The 14,301-nt window shown below is 36.7% G+C and overlaps 1 protein-coding gene across 4 annotated transcripts in view; it reads left to right on the forward strand.

Annotated features, from left to right (window-relative positions):
- Positions 1-14,301, forward strand: part of LOC110261176 (classical arabinogalactan protein 9-like) — a 76,930-nt gene that overhangs the window by 882 nt on the left and 61,747 nt on the right. The gene's annotated exons all lie outside the window — the stretch shown is intronic.

Here is a 14,301-nt window from a genome sequence, read left to right on the forward strand (position 1 = left end):
GCTAATTGCCTTGATTAAACATTGTGAATTCCTACATGAAGAAGTTTCTATCGTGAAAGAAGTATTAATAAAATAGTGATGAATCAAGGCACAAGGCAATGCTGGTTGAATGATAAAATTAACAAAATTGTATCTATGCAGCAACTATATAGAACTTTCTGTGCTTAATTGCCACGATCCTTAATAAACAAGCTATATACACATTGGTTAGATACAGTACTTGAGTAGGATTCAAGATTGACTGGATGAATAGGATGCTGTTGTTGAGACCACTGACTTCCCACGTGGAATGAAATGTGTGCTGTACTGAAGGACTCCACCTGCTGGGTCCTGATTTTGTTCTCACTGAGCATAAAGATACTAGGGAACAAATTTGTGTAAGCCATGAAGCTTTGATGAGTGGTTGTTCCATACTGAAAAGGATGCTGTCAATAATCAAATGGTAAATACTTATTTAAGTCTAATAGGATAACACTGAATAGGAATAAATTCCATAGGATATATTCCAAAGGTCAATTACATGGACACAGGTCAGAAGAAGTATAGGTTATCAGTAGAGCTTGCAGAGAAAGCCAGGGATTTTTAGTTGGGTCAACTATCTGTGGGGAATAAAATGCTACATTAACTCTCATAGTAATGTCAGGTGTCATCAACAAAAGTGTTACCACTTTCAGTCTCAAAGTAGATTGCAACTAACTTCATGCTGGAATACCTAGAATGTTGTGTTCTGATCTGGGTACTGTACTTCAGGTGAGGTGATGAAAGACTAAAGAGGCCAGGATGATGACCTAGCCCCAAATCAAGCAATATTAGAAAAACAATGGCTCTGAGCTTGCACTAGTAAAAAAAAAGTTATTGAAGCATTATAGCTGTCTTAAAGCATCAATAATACTTGCCATGTTCATTTTCTATCACTCCTGGGAGAAGAACAGGGAGAGAGAGAATTAACATGTATTTGGTACCTACTGTGTCCCCAGTGTGAGTTAGTTTAATATCTGCCTACAATTTCACTAATGTTTCACAGCAACTTTATCAAGTAGAGTATCTTATAGTTGAGAATTCTGAGACACAGAGAACCTTAGAAACTTCTTCAAGGTCATATGCATAGTGTTGGAGTTAGAGAATTTGCCTTCTGTGGCAGACACACATGATTCTTTGGGGAGACAACTTCCCACCCTTCTCAGTCCTTGTGGTTTGGGAGGGTCTAGATTTCCTTCCTAAATTCAGAGGTAAGCATGTGGTCTTTTCTGGCTCGGTCAGAACATGGGAACTCAGGTTCTCAATGACTCAGTCCATGCATGTGGGATCAACTCTAAGGCCTTTGATGGAGATATTCGGGAAGAATCATTCTTGCTTTTCAGTGAGATTCTTAAAGACTAAGGTGTAAATGTAAGCTGCTGGCAGGCAGGCAGACATTTTGTCACCGTGTGGCAAAGAATGGTGCCTGACAGTGGCCACCAACACAAAGGAAACAGAACTGACAGTGTCCTGCTCTGAGCAGCTGAAATATATTTTAAAATTTAATCTTTACCATGTATGTGAGGATGTTTCCATTGTTATCTTAATTTTGCAAGGGAATAAACAGAATTATTGATAAAATTGAATTCATAATGCTCTTCCTAGCAGAACCAGGATTCACACCCAGTTTTGACACATTTCTCAGATATCATTGAATATATCTCTATTTTCACTAGAATTTTACAAATCAAAATAAAACTAAATACATGATGATTTTGCAGCTTTTACTGCATCAAATCTGATGTTAATTATGAATTTCTGGAGTTCCTGTTGTGGCTCAGTGGTAACGAACCCGACTAGTATCCATGAGGACATGGGTTCAATCCCTGGCCTCACTCAGTGGGTTATGGGTCTGACATTACTGTGAGCTATGGTGTAGGTCACAGATGTGGCTCAGATCCCTCGTTGCTTTGGCTGTAGCATAGGCTGTTGGCTACACTACAGCTCCAACTGGACCCCTAGCCTGGGAACTTCCATATGCCGCAGGTAAGGCCCTAAAAAGGAAAAATAAAAAAAATAAAAAAAATAAATATATATATATATATATGGAACTTAATGTTTGAGGGGTGATAGTTTAATATACTAAAAAATTTAGATGGGAATGCAGAGTTAAGTAGTACTTTAGAGAAGCTCTACATAAAATTTCAAAAAGGCCATTTAAATCAACACTTTACTGTTTCACTTTACAGGCCTGGCTTCTTGTCTCTGCTGCTGAGAAAGCCAAAGAAAATTATGTATCATTTCTTTGCACTGTGTCTCGCAATGGGGTGCATAATGGTTGGCTTTTTGAATAGGGTTCACTAGCAATTGTATGCATACCTAAGAACTAACAACAGGTGTTGCAGTTTGCTTGGGAATGGTGATAAAGGGTGCTAATTGTTCATAGATCAAAATGATTTCAGAGCTTCTTTTCTAAGTCAAGGTCTTTAGCAAAGTGATTCTACATAGGAAAGAAGAGTTTGTGTAAAATTTGGGTGAACAGAGTTCGGGACTCTATCCTCTTGTGCAAAACCGTATCTTTGTAGATCAAGTTGCAACCCCTGCTTATCATTTTGAACCTTCAATGACTAACAACAAATACTCAAGGTCATTATGTGGTAAATGAGAACTACTATTGCCTTTTTTTTTTTTTTTTCACATGACACTAAAAATCTAAATATCACTACTTAGTACTTATAATTTGTCACAGTTTTACCAAGTCTGGTCTCTTTCTCTTAAATCAATATATTTTAGTACTATGTGGTAGTGAGTTTCTGCATTGACAGCCCATTCATCTGCAAGCCATTAACTTTACAGGTTTACTCAGCAGAGTAGTTGAAGTTGAATTCATTAAAAAATACCAATGAGAGCATGTGAATATAAAAGATAGCTGATATTTAAACATATGACTTTATTATTCATATAGCTCTGAAAAATAGAAAATGTTATACACAGGTAATTGATTTAGAACTGAAATATGCTATAGATAATCTAGCTTTCATTACATTTCCTTCCCTCCTCCTACTGCCAAATTCAATGAATGGGGGAGTCTTGTCAATTGTCCAATTGTATTTGAAATATGACCACTGTTTCTGAACCCTTGTGGCTCTATTTCCAACATTCAACAGCTCTTGGCCAGGCTTACTATCACAGTCTTCAAACTAGTCTCTTGCCTTCTCCAATGGACCTCTTATATTTCATTCCTCTTATATTAGCCATAATAATGTTAAAAAAACAAAGCAGGTAGAGTTCCCATTGTGGCACAGTGGAAATAAATCTGACTAGTAACCATGAGGATGCAGGTTCTTAAACCCCTGGCCTTATGCAGTGGGTTAAGGATCTGGCATTGCTGTGAGCTGTGGTGTAGGTTGCTCAGATCCTGCATTGTGTGGCTGTGATGTAGGACGGCAGCTATAGCTCTCTTAGCCTGGGAACTTCCATATGCTGTGGGTGGGGCCCTAAAAAAAAGAGAGAGAGAGAGAGAGAAGATAGAATAAAAGAAACTACACCCCTCAAAAATCACATGAAGATAAAAATTTTTTAAAAAGAAGGTTATATCAAAACCCTGTTTTAAGTCCTTTTGGGCTCCCTATGGCACTTGTGATAAGATTCTGTCTCTTTACTTTGTCTGCAAGGTCCTGTGTGATCTTGGCTCTTTCTGACTCTTCAACCACACAATGTGCTTCTATTCTCCTTGCTCAGCATGTTCCAGCCATAATAGCCTTCTCTCTGCTCCTCAAACAGACCCAGTTCATCAGTGCCTTGGGGCACTTCCATCTGCTGCCTTCTCTTCCTGGAATTCTCTTTTCATAGATGTTTTTGTGGTTGGCTTCTTGTCATTCAGATCACAACTTCTATAGCATCTCATGAGGGTCACCTTTCCAAACTGCCCAGCCAAAGCAGCCAGTTTCAGTCTCAGCACCCTGTTAGTTTTATAGCAGTCAGCACTTCCTATATTTTCTCATTAATTTGTTCATTGTTTGTCTTCCATCACTAGAATATAAGTTCCCCAACAACCTAGATATATAAGGCTCTCAATATGTTTGATAAGTGAAAAAGTTTAATTATATTTCACTAAGGAGAAATGGAGTTGGAAATACTAAAAAAGAAGCACAATATAAATATTGTGTATTATTTCAATGATATATAATAGTGTAAGTGTAGCAAGAAAGGTTAAGAAGGAATGTTACCCTTGGTTAATTATAAGGTGGGATTTTTTTCTTTTAAATTTTTTTGGTCTTCAAATTTTAACATTTATCTCTCTTCTAATAAAAAAAACTTTAAAAAGAAACTAGGGATTTCCTGTTGTGGCTCAGTGGGTTGAGAACCTGACTAGTATCTGTGAGGATGCGAGTTCAATCCCTGGCCTCGCTCAGTGGTTTAAGGATCCGGCATTGCTGCAAGCAAGCTATAGGTCACAGATGCTGCTTGGTTCCTGTGTTGCTGTGGCTGTGGTGTAGGCTGGAAGGCAGCTGCAGCTCCAATTCAACCCCTAGCCTGGGAACTCCTATATGCTGCAGGTGTAGCCCTAAAAAGAAAAAAAAATAATAATAAAAAAGCCTAAAACATTGGCAAACTATTAAAGAGGCTTCCTCTGGATGGATTATGGTCAAAGTTTTTCCTTCTTCAATTTTTGCAATGCTTTTCAAATTTCAAACACTGTACTTGGCTAAATTTTACAATCAATTAACAATTAACCTTTGATTAAAAAATAATGATGTCCAAATTGCTTATAAGGAAAAGCCATCTTGATTGAATGTATATGAAAATGTTACACAATCAGGAGTTGTTTAAGAATATTAGTATCTATTGACATACATAATGGTGCATTAAAAAGGACTGCAAATTTTGACACTCCTCTCCTAGAGTAATGGGATCTGTTTCCCTTCTTCTAGAACATGTGACTCTCCTGATGATGGAGTATGATAAAGTGGCACTATGCCAATTTTGAGCCAGCCTTTAACAGGACTGCCATCTCTTGAACCCCTGGAGCCATCACTTGCTAGTTATCTCTAGAGACTTTATGGAGAAAAAGGAAGATGCCTAGCTGGCCCCCAGCTATTACAGCCCTCAGTCACTCAAGTCATCCCAGATGAATCATCCCAGAAATCATGGAATAGAGAAAAGCACTAAGGGAATTCCTGATTTACAAAATCAAGAGATAAAATAATAAAAATTGTTGAAGAACCAAGCTTTGAGTGGTTTGTAATGCAGCATTAGCTGAAGAGGTTAAGGTCCAGCCATGAATAATGATAGAACTACTATATAAACCCAGACAATCTAACTTCAGTATATATGTACACATATATGATCCAGTGGAAGTCCAAAAGTCCAAAAGGAAGGAGAAGAAGAATAAGGACAGGGACGCACCAACAAATTTATTCCAAATCATTAAAAAATAAACTTTAAATAAGTTTAAGGACCATCTAAGAAACGATGTTAGGAAAGTGATCAAGAGGAGTGCCTCAAGTTTATTTATATCTCAGTATAGACAAGGGGGAAATTTTAAAGTTTTTTTTTGAGAATTCTAGGTGATTTGACCATGTTTGTTACCTACTTATAGCATTCCCCCCCATCAAGAAAACTCCTAGAAAATATTTAAAACTGGGGAAAAAAAGTTTGTTTCTGAGTTAACTAGGAAGGGCAAATACTGCGTTCTTTTCTAAAATCAGTTTTGATGTTCAAGATATTTAATAAAATAGATGTATGCAAGTAAAAAAAAGAGAAATAAGTACATCAAGTCCATAGAACTTTAGGAAAAACAAACAGAAATATAAATCAAAGACCTCATCTTCTATCCAAAATGGTAAGGAAGAGTTAATTAAACCCAAGGCCAGCAAAAGGAAATAACAAAGATGAGATGAGAAATTAATAAAGTATAAAACGGGGGGGGGGAGTCCAAAAAAAGAGAAAGTCAGTGAACCAAAAACTGGTTCTTTGAGAAGTTCAAAGTGATAAACCTCTGCAAAGACCTATCAGGCAAATGTAAGAGAGAGAGAGAGAGAGAGAGAGAGAGAGGGTGAGGAGGGGAAGGGGAAGGAGAAGAGGAAGATGAGACAGAGCACAGAAGACAGGGGGCACGGGTGGGGGGAATGGAGGGAAAGAGAGGGAGAGGGAGGTGACCAATTCTCCTCTTTGTTGGGTGCCCTGTGGCCCTAGCAAAACAGACCACTTTTCCTCTCTCTTTTATCTCTTTTCTCTTCTTCCTTTTCTAGATAGAATGAATGTAGAAACTTGCACGATTTTCTGCCATATTTTCTATTTTAAAAAGGACTTTTCTATGACAAAAAGGTGGATGGCTAAACTACCACCTCCGAGGCTCATTAAAATCTGGTGACTTCTTGAATTAACACGTGGGTCCCTACAGTGATGGAAATTGCTTCCTTCCAGTATTATTGATTGACAGAGCAGGTGACAACTTGTTTGCACCCTTTGAGCAAGTTCATTAGTTTCCCATAATGGCTATTGCAGGTAAACACTATACTACTTAATTAGTAGATTCTCTTTGGTGAGCTTCTAAACAATTACAGGACCTTTTTTCTTCTGTTTGTGTTTAGGACACAATTTTTTTTTTTTTTTGTGGCCACTCTGACTCATCTCTAGTCAATAGTTATACACCTGACAGCTGCCATTAATAACTATTAAAGCAACTGCCTATATCTTTTTTGTGAGCTAAAAATAAGATTCCATCAGTCTTCAAGATTAACTGTCTGGGCAGCAAAATTTTAAGCCTCTTCAATCCAAGTCTTCAGGTTGACACCATTTACTTTAAGTCTTCCATGCCATCGCCTAATAAATTGAGGCAACATGTAATTGCTGAAAATCTCTATATTGAATATATACAGGTGTTCCACTGACAATAACCTGGTGCAGGTGGACATTCAGTTTTAACATATGTTGAATACCTGCCATTAGCTTGTCCCAAGGGACAAAGGAATACTAAAGACACAGTATCCACCTTAAAATAATTCCCAATGTAGTGGAGGAAATAGACATTCAATCCCAGTCCATTTTTTTTTTATTTCAAAATTAGCGTGGTGAGACTCAGAGGAGCAAGGCTCAGAGTGGTGTTGTATATTGGATAGTGAAACTTTCAACTTTTTTGCTACTTATGAAAGGAAGGATATAAGCAAAAGAACCCCACAACATTGAAAAGGGGACTTGAAAAAAGAAGATAGCAATATTTAAAAGCCATGTTTTGTATGAAGGAGCTATCTAAAGAGGATTTTAAATAACCTCCCATGGGGAGTTCCCTGGTGGCCTAGTGGTTAAGGATTCATAGTTGTTACTGCTATAGCTTGGGTTCAGTCCCTGGCCTTGGAACTTCTGGCTGCTGCAGGCATGGCCAAAAAATTAAATCCCCCAACTTTACTGAATATAGAACTTCCATACAATCTAGTAGTCCCACTCCTGGGCATATATCCAGACAAAACTACAATTCAAAAAGATACATGTATCCATATGTTCATAGCAGCACTATTCACAATAGCCAAGACATGGAAATAACCTAAATGTCCATCAGCAGATGAATGGATTAAGAAAATATGGTACATATACATAGTAGAATACTACTCAGCCATGCAAAAGAACAAAATAATGCCATTTGCAGCAACATGGATGCAACTAGAGAAACACAAAGACAAATACCGTATGATATCACTTATATGTGGAATCTAAAATGTGGCGCAAATGAACCTATCTACAAAACAGAAGTAGACTCAGACACAGAGAACAGACTGGTGGTTTCCAAGGTGGGGTGGGGGGATGGACTGGGAGTTTGGGGTTAAGAGATGCAAACTATTACATTTAGAATGGGTGAGCAGTGAGGTCCTACTGTATAGCACAGGGAACTTTGTCCAATTTCTTGTGATAGAAAATGATAGAAAATAATATGAGAACAATAATGTGTGTGTATATATATGTGTGTGACAGGTCACTTTGCTGTACAGCAGAAATTGACACAACACTGGAAATCAATTATATTTTAATAAAAAAGTAAAAAAAAAGGATCCCCCATGGGGAGTTCCCTGGTGGCCTAGTGGTTAGGGATTTGGTATTCACTGCTGTAGCCTGGATTCCATTCCTGGCAGGGGAACTTCCACATGCCACAGGCACTGCCAAAAAATTTAATCTCCCAATTTTAAAAAATAAAAATATATTTAAATAAAAAATTTAATGAGTACAAATACCATCTATTTTTAGTGTGCAGTAGATAATCATTATTAGGACCAACAAAGGACATCTGTAGACCAAAACTTGCAGACAATCTGTCCTCATTATCTGTGGAATTATTTCATAAATTTCATATTCAAGAATTCATCTACTTGCTAAAATTTATTCATAACTCAAAAATCAATACTATGACTTTCATGGTCCTTTGCAAACATGCACAGAGTGGTGAAAAATTTGAGGTGCCAGATGCATGCATCCAACAGGGCAGTACTCTGCCTTCATGCTTCAGTTCTCATACTGTAAATATTGTCTTTTTGTGGTCTATGTGATGCCCTGGTTTCCACATTTTGGCTCTTTTGTTGGTGATTTTGCTGTTAAACTGACTTCCAAGCAAAGTGCTGAAGTGCTGTTTAGTGTTCCTAAGTGCCAGAAGGCTGTGATGTGCCTTGTGGAGAAGATATTGCATCAGATCAAAGCTTCATTCAGGCTTGAATTATAGTGCTGGTGTCTGTGAGTTCATTGTCAGTGAATCAAGCATATGTTAAATAAGGCATCACTCTATGCATAAATGCGTAAAGCAAGGTTATATTTGACTGGTTTATGAAAATGTGACCAGGAGGTTGCAGGAAGGTAACCCTGTGTTTCCTCAGGAGCAGTGGTTCAGTATTGGCTAATTCAAGATTTGTGGTGACTTTATAAGACATGAATAACAAGAACTCACATTTGTTCCAGCCCCCAGTTATGCCTTGATAGATCCTTTGGTTTATCAAAGATTCATCTCTAGTTCTACCAGGCAACAACTCGTGTGTATAAGCCAACATATGCATCAGGAGATGAACCTCTAGGAGTAGTGGCTTGGCATTAGCTAATTGAGTACTTGTGGTGACTTTATAGGACATGACTACAGTGAATCACAAGAATTTGTGTTTGTTCCAGCCCCATTATGCCTTGGTGGATCCTTTGGTTTATCAAAGATTCATCTCTGGTTCTACCAGGCAATGACTCACATGTGCAAGCCAATGCATGCACAGTAGATGAACCTCCTGCACAGCACACCTCTGACATCATTTGAGGAGTCCTCTGCAGAGAGAGCCAGTTTTCCTGGTCATTTCAGTGTTCCTGGTGGTCACCTATGTGGGACCATCTGAAACAAGTGCTCCCACTATGGCCTTGTTATACTTCACACAACACATGGGATTTGTCTGTGCCTATGAACCAGGTCCATTAACTCTGCAGTGCTTCTCATCCTGTTATGTTGTGCTAGCAATACTAATAACCTGTCTTATATACGAAGGTCTGTAATGAACTCAATTACAGTTGTCTTTATATCATATGCTTCCTCTACTCCTATCTTTATCCCACTTATGCTTCCCTCCAAATCCAGTTTACTCTGGCCTCTGTGATGAACAAACCATTATAAATAAATATTCCCATTTTCATAGTCCTTCTCTGTTCTCTCTAATCCTTTGGCAGAAAGGAAATCCAATGCTTCTGCAAGGTACAGCCTCCTAGATGGCCAGCATTCCTGAGTTCTGATTTATTACTTCTCCCTCACTCTATGTACCATCAAGAGGCAGCCGTTTTCTTAGCACTCCATCACTGCCTTTTGTTCTATATGTGCTTCTGTGTGCTAATCTTATCCTCTTATGAGGCTTATGCCATGGGGCCATATTTCCATCTTCCACTCTTTATTTTTCATTTAATGGCTATTTTCATAAACATATAGGTTTATTTTCAAAAATCAAAATACGCAATATTTTATGTATTGTGAGAGGTAGAAAAATTTCATATTTTTCTATAGGTAGATTCCTAATTGCTGCTCCATTTTTATTGAAAAGTAGATCCTTCCCAAAGATCTGAAACTCCAGCTCTGTGATAAAGCACATTCCACTGACAGGTAAATCTGTTTCTGGGATCTTTGTTCTAACTGTGCTTGTATTAATACATATCTGTGCTAGTATTAATACTACACTGTCTTAATTATCATAGCATTGTGGCAATTGTTGATTTTTTTAGACAATTCTCACTACCTTGTTATTTTACAGACTTTTAAAAAACTTGAGGCCCTTTGCTCTACCATATCAATTTAAAAGTCATCTTTCCAGGCTTCATAAACAACATGTTGAGATCTATTGAGATTTTACTGGAATGGCATTGAAACTGTGGATCAATTTGGGGAGGGTTGGCATCTTTATTATACTGAGACTCTTGGTGTGTAAACATGGTACATCTCTCCATTTAGCGTCTCTCAAATGCCTATCAGTAAAGATTTATGACTTTCCCTATAAAATTCTGAAAATCTTCTGTTAGATTAATTCCTATGTCATTTATAGTCTTTGACACTATGGTAAATAATATTTATAAAATTCATTTTCTAATTCATTTTTGCTGAGCTAGCAAAATTATATGTATAACTATATACATGTATAATTAAGATGTAAAATTAGTTTTTGTCCATCAATTTTAATCTAGAAAATATAAGTTGAAGTAATTCTAATAACCTGTGTAGATTCTTTTGCAGATAATGACAGTTTTGTTTCTTTCCTTCCTAAACTTATAACTTGTAAAATTTTAATTTCTTTTCTGAGCTTGTGGTGATTGGGAGCCCCAGTATAAGATTAACTAGAGCTGGTGATAGTTGATACCTTTGTTTTGTTAATATAGGGAGATATTAAAGAAAGTGTTTTGAAATTTGCACCTTTAAGTAAAACGTGTATCGTAGGTTTTCTATAAACTTTCTTTATCACTTTAAGATTATTACATTCCATTGTTGCTTTGTTAAAAATTTCTGCTCTACCAGGAGTTTGATGGTGTCTTGTCTTATATTTAAGTTTTTCAGCCATTTTGAGTTTATTTTCATGCATGATGTGAGGGTGTGTTCTAGTTTCATTGATTTGCATGTAGCTGTCCAGGTTTCCCAGCAATGCCTGTTATAAGACTGTCTTTTTCCCATTTTATATTCTTGCCTCCTCTGTCAAAGATTAACTGACCATATGTGTCAGGGTTTATTTCTGCGTTCTCTATTCTGTTCCATCAGTCTGTGTGTTTTGGTACCAGTACCACCCTGTCCTGATGACTGTGGCTTTGTAATATTGCTTGAAGTCTGGAAGAGTTAGGCCTCCTGCTTGATTTTTGTTCCTCAGAATTGCTTCGGCAATTCTGGGTCTTTAGTGGTTCCATATAAATTTTTGGATGGTTTGTTCTAGTTCTGTGAAAAATGTCATGCGAAATTTGAAGGGATTTCATTGAATCTATAGATTGTTTTGGGTAGTATGGCCATTTTCACAGTATTAATTTTTGTGACCCAAGAGCATGGAGTATCTTTCCATTTCTTTGCATCTTCTTTAATTTCCTTGATTAATGTTTTATAGTTCTCAGCATGTAAGTCCTTTACCTCCTTGGTCAGGCGTATACCCAGGTATTTGATTTTTTGGGGTGCCATTTTAAGGGGTATTGTATTTTTGTATTCCTTTTCTAATATTTCCTTGTTAGTATACCGAAATGTGACTGTTTTCTGAATGTTAATCTTATATCCTGCTACTTTGCTGAATTTGTTGATCAGTTCAAGTAGTTTTTGGGTTGAGTCCTTAGACATTCTCTGACATCAACCTCATGAATATTTTCTCAGGTCAGTCTCCCAAAGCAACAGAAATAAAAGCAAAAATAAACCAGTGGGACCTAATCAAACTGACAAGCTTTTGCACAGCAAAGGAAACCATAAAAACACCAAAAGACAATCTATGGAATGGGAGAAAATAGTTTCAAATGATGCAACTGACAAGGGCTTAATCTCTAAAATATACAACTTATACAACTCAACAGCTAAAAAGCCAACAACCCAATGGAAAAAATGAGCAAAAGACCTGAATAGACATTTTTCCAAGGAAGATGTACAGATGGCCAACAAGCACATGAAAAAATGCTCTACATCCCTGATTATTAGAGAAATGCAAATCAAAACTACCACGAGATACCACCTCATACCAAGTCAGAATGGCCATCATTAATAAGTCCACAAATAGCAAATGCTGGAGGGGTGTGGAGAAAAGGGAACCCTCCTGCACTGTTGGTGGGAATGTAAGCTGGTACAACCACAATGGAGAACAGTATGGAGGTATCTTAGAAAATTATACATAGAACTCCCATATGACCCAGCAATCCCACTCTTGGGCATCTGCCTAGACAAAACTTTCCTTGAAAAAGACACATACACTTGCATGTTCACTGCAGCACTATTCACAATAGCCAAGAGATGGAAACAACCCAAATGTCCATCAACAGATGAATGGATTAGGAAGATGTGGCATATATACACAATGGAATACTACTCAGCCATCAAAAAGAACGACATAATGCCATTTGCAGCAGCATGGATAGAGCTAGAGACTCTCATACTGAGTGAAGTAAGTCAGAAGGAGAAAGGCAAATACCATACAATATCACTTATATTTGGAGTCTAATATACAGCACAAATGAACCTTTCCACAGAAAAGAAACTCATGGACTTGGAGAATAGACTTGTGGTTGCTAAGGGGGGATGGGGAGGGAGTGGGATGGATTGGCAGCTGAGGGTTAATAGATGCAGACTTTGGAATGGATGAGCAATGAGATCCTGCTGTGTAGCACTGGGAACTTTGTCCCATCACTTATGTTCGAGCATGATAATGTGAGCAAATAGAATGTATACATGTATGTGTAACTGGGTCATCATGCTGTACAGTAGGAAAAAAATCATGTTGGGGAAATAATTAGAAAAATAATATAAATTTAAAAATTTCTACTCTAAAACAATGTCATGTATTTCTTTTTGAAATATGCTAATGTAATGAATTGTATTAATAGAGTTTCTAGTGTTGACCTATCTGCACATTCTTCCATCATGAGGTGTTACCTGTTTCACATTGTTGTATTTGGTTGCTAATTTATAGTTGTTTAGAATTTTTCACTTATGTTTGGAATTGAGATTGGCAAACAAATTTTCTTTCTCTTAAATGTTTTTACCTGATTTTGATATTGAAGATTTTCTAGACTCAAAGATGATATAGAGAGTGTTTCCTTTTTTTGCCCCCTACACTGGGATAATCTGTATAAGAGTTTTTAGTCTAATGTTTTTATGTGATATCTGAGTTGTATTCCTCTTTTTTCTTAATTTTTTATTGTTGTTCTTCCTCTCTCTCTATTTCTCAAGACATGCCAGAGATTTGTCAATTTTATTGGTCTTTTTATAGTATTGACTTTTGCCTTTGGTAATCTTATTTATTCCGTGCTATTTTCTGTTGATTTATTGATGAGTGCAGAATACACAAGCATATATAGGACATTCGCATCTTTGCTTGCATTTTATTATTTTTAATTGATGTACTTTTGAAGAGCAGATTTTTTAAAAAATTAGATTCAGTTCATTTTACCAACTGTTTTGCTCCTTGTTACCTAGCTCAGAAATCTTTGCTTGTTCCAAGATTGAAGGATTTTCTCCTAGGTATTCTAAAAGTTTCAGAGTTTTAGCTTTTGTGTTTAGGTCTCTAGTCCATTGTGATTTAATGCATGGTGTAAGATAAGGGTCAAAATTAATTTTTTTTTTCCTGTGTGGATCATCAGTACAAAGACTATCATTTCCCAATGCCCAAGGGTGTTGACTTTGTGGAAAATCAATTAACTTTGTATGTATGTTTCTAGTTTGCTTAGAGCATTCATTAATTTAGATACTTATATAGCAATACTGTGCAGTGTTTATTGCTATAATTTTAAATTAAATTTTGAAATCAGGATTGAACTTTATTCCTGTTTTTCAAAGTCAATTTATCTATTTTATATTCTTTGCATCTCAATTTAAATTTTAGACTTATTTTGTTAATTTCTATGAAAAGCCTCATGAGTTTTTTATTGGAATTGTATTAAATCTATAGATCAATTTGGGGGAAATTGTTTAAGAGTGTACTTATTCATTATGATTTTCTTATTATGCCTATTCCTTTAAATAATTAAACATATTTAATACTAGTATTTTAAATTACTTGATTTCCTCCTGGGCCTTGTGCTGTATTTGCTACCAGGCTTGGTAAAAGCTACCATGTTTGCTACTGGGCATTGTTAGAGAGTGGATGTTTAACTGTGGAACACTATGCAGTTGAC

Source organism: Sus scrofa, chromosome 6, assembly GCF_000003025.6.
Source record: "Sus scrofa isolate TJ Tabasco breed Duroc chromosome 6, Sscrofa11.1, whole genome shotgun sequence".
In the NCBI taxonomy this organism is placed as follows: Eukaryota; Metazoa; Chordata; class Mammalia; order Artiodactyla; family Suidae; genus Sus; species Sus scrofa.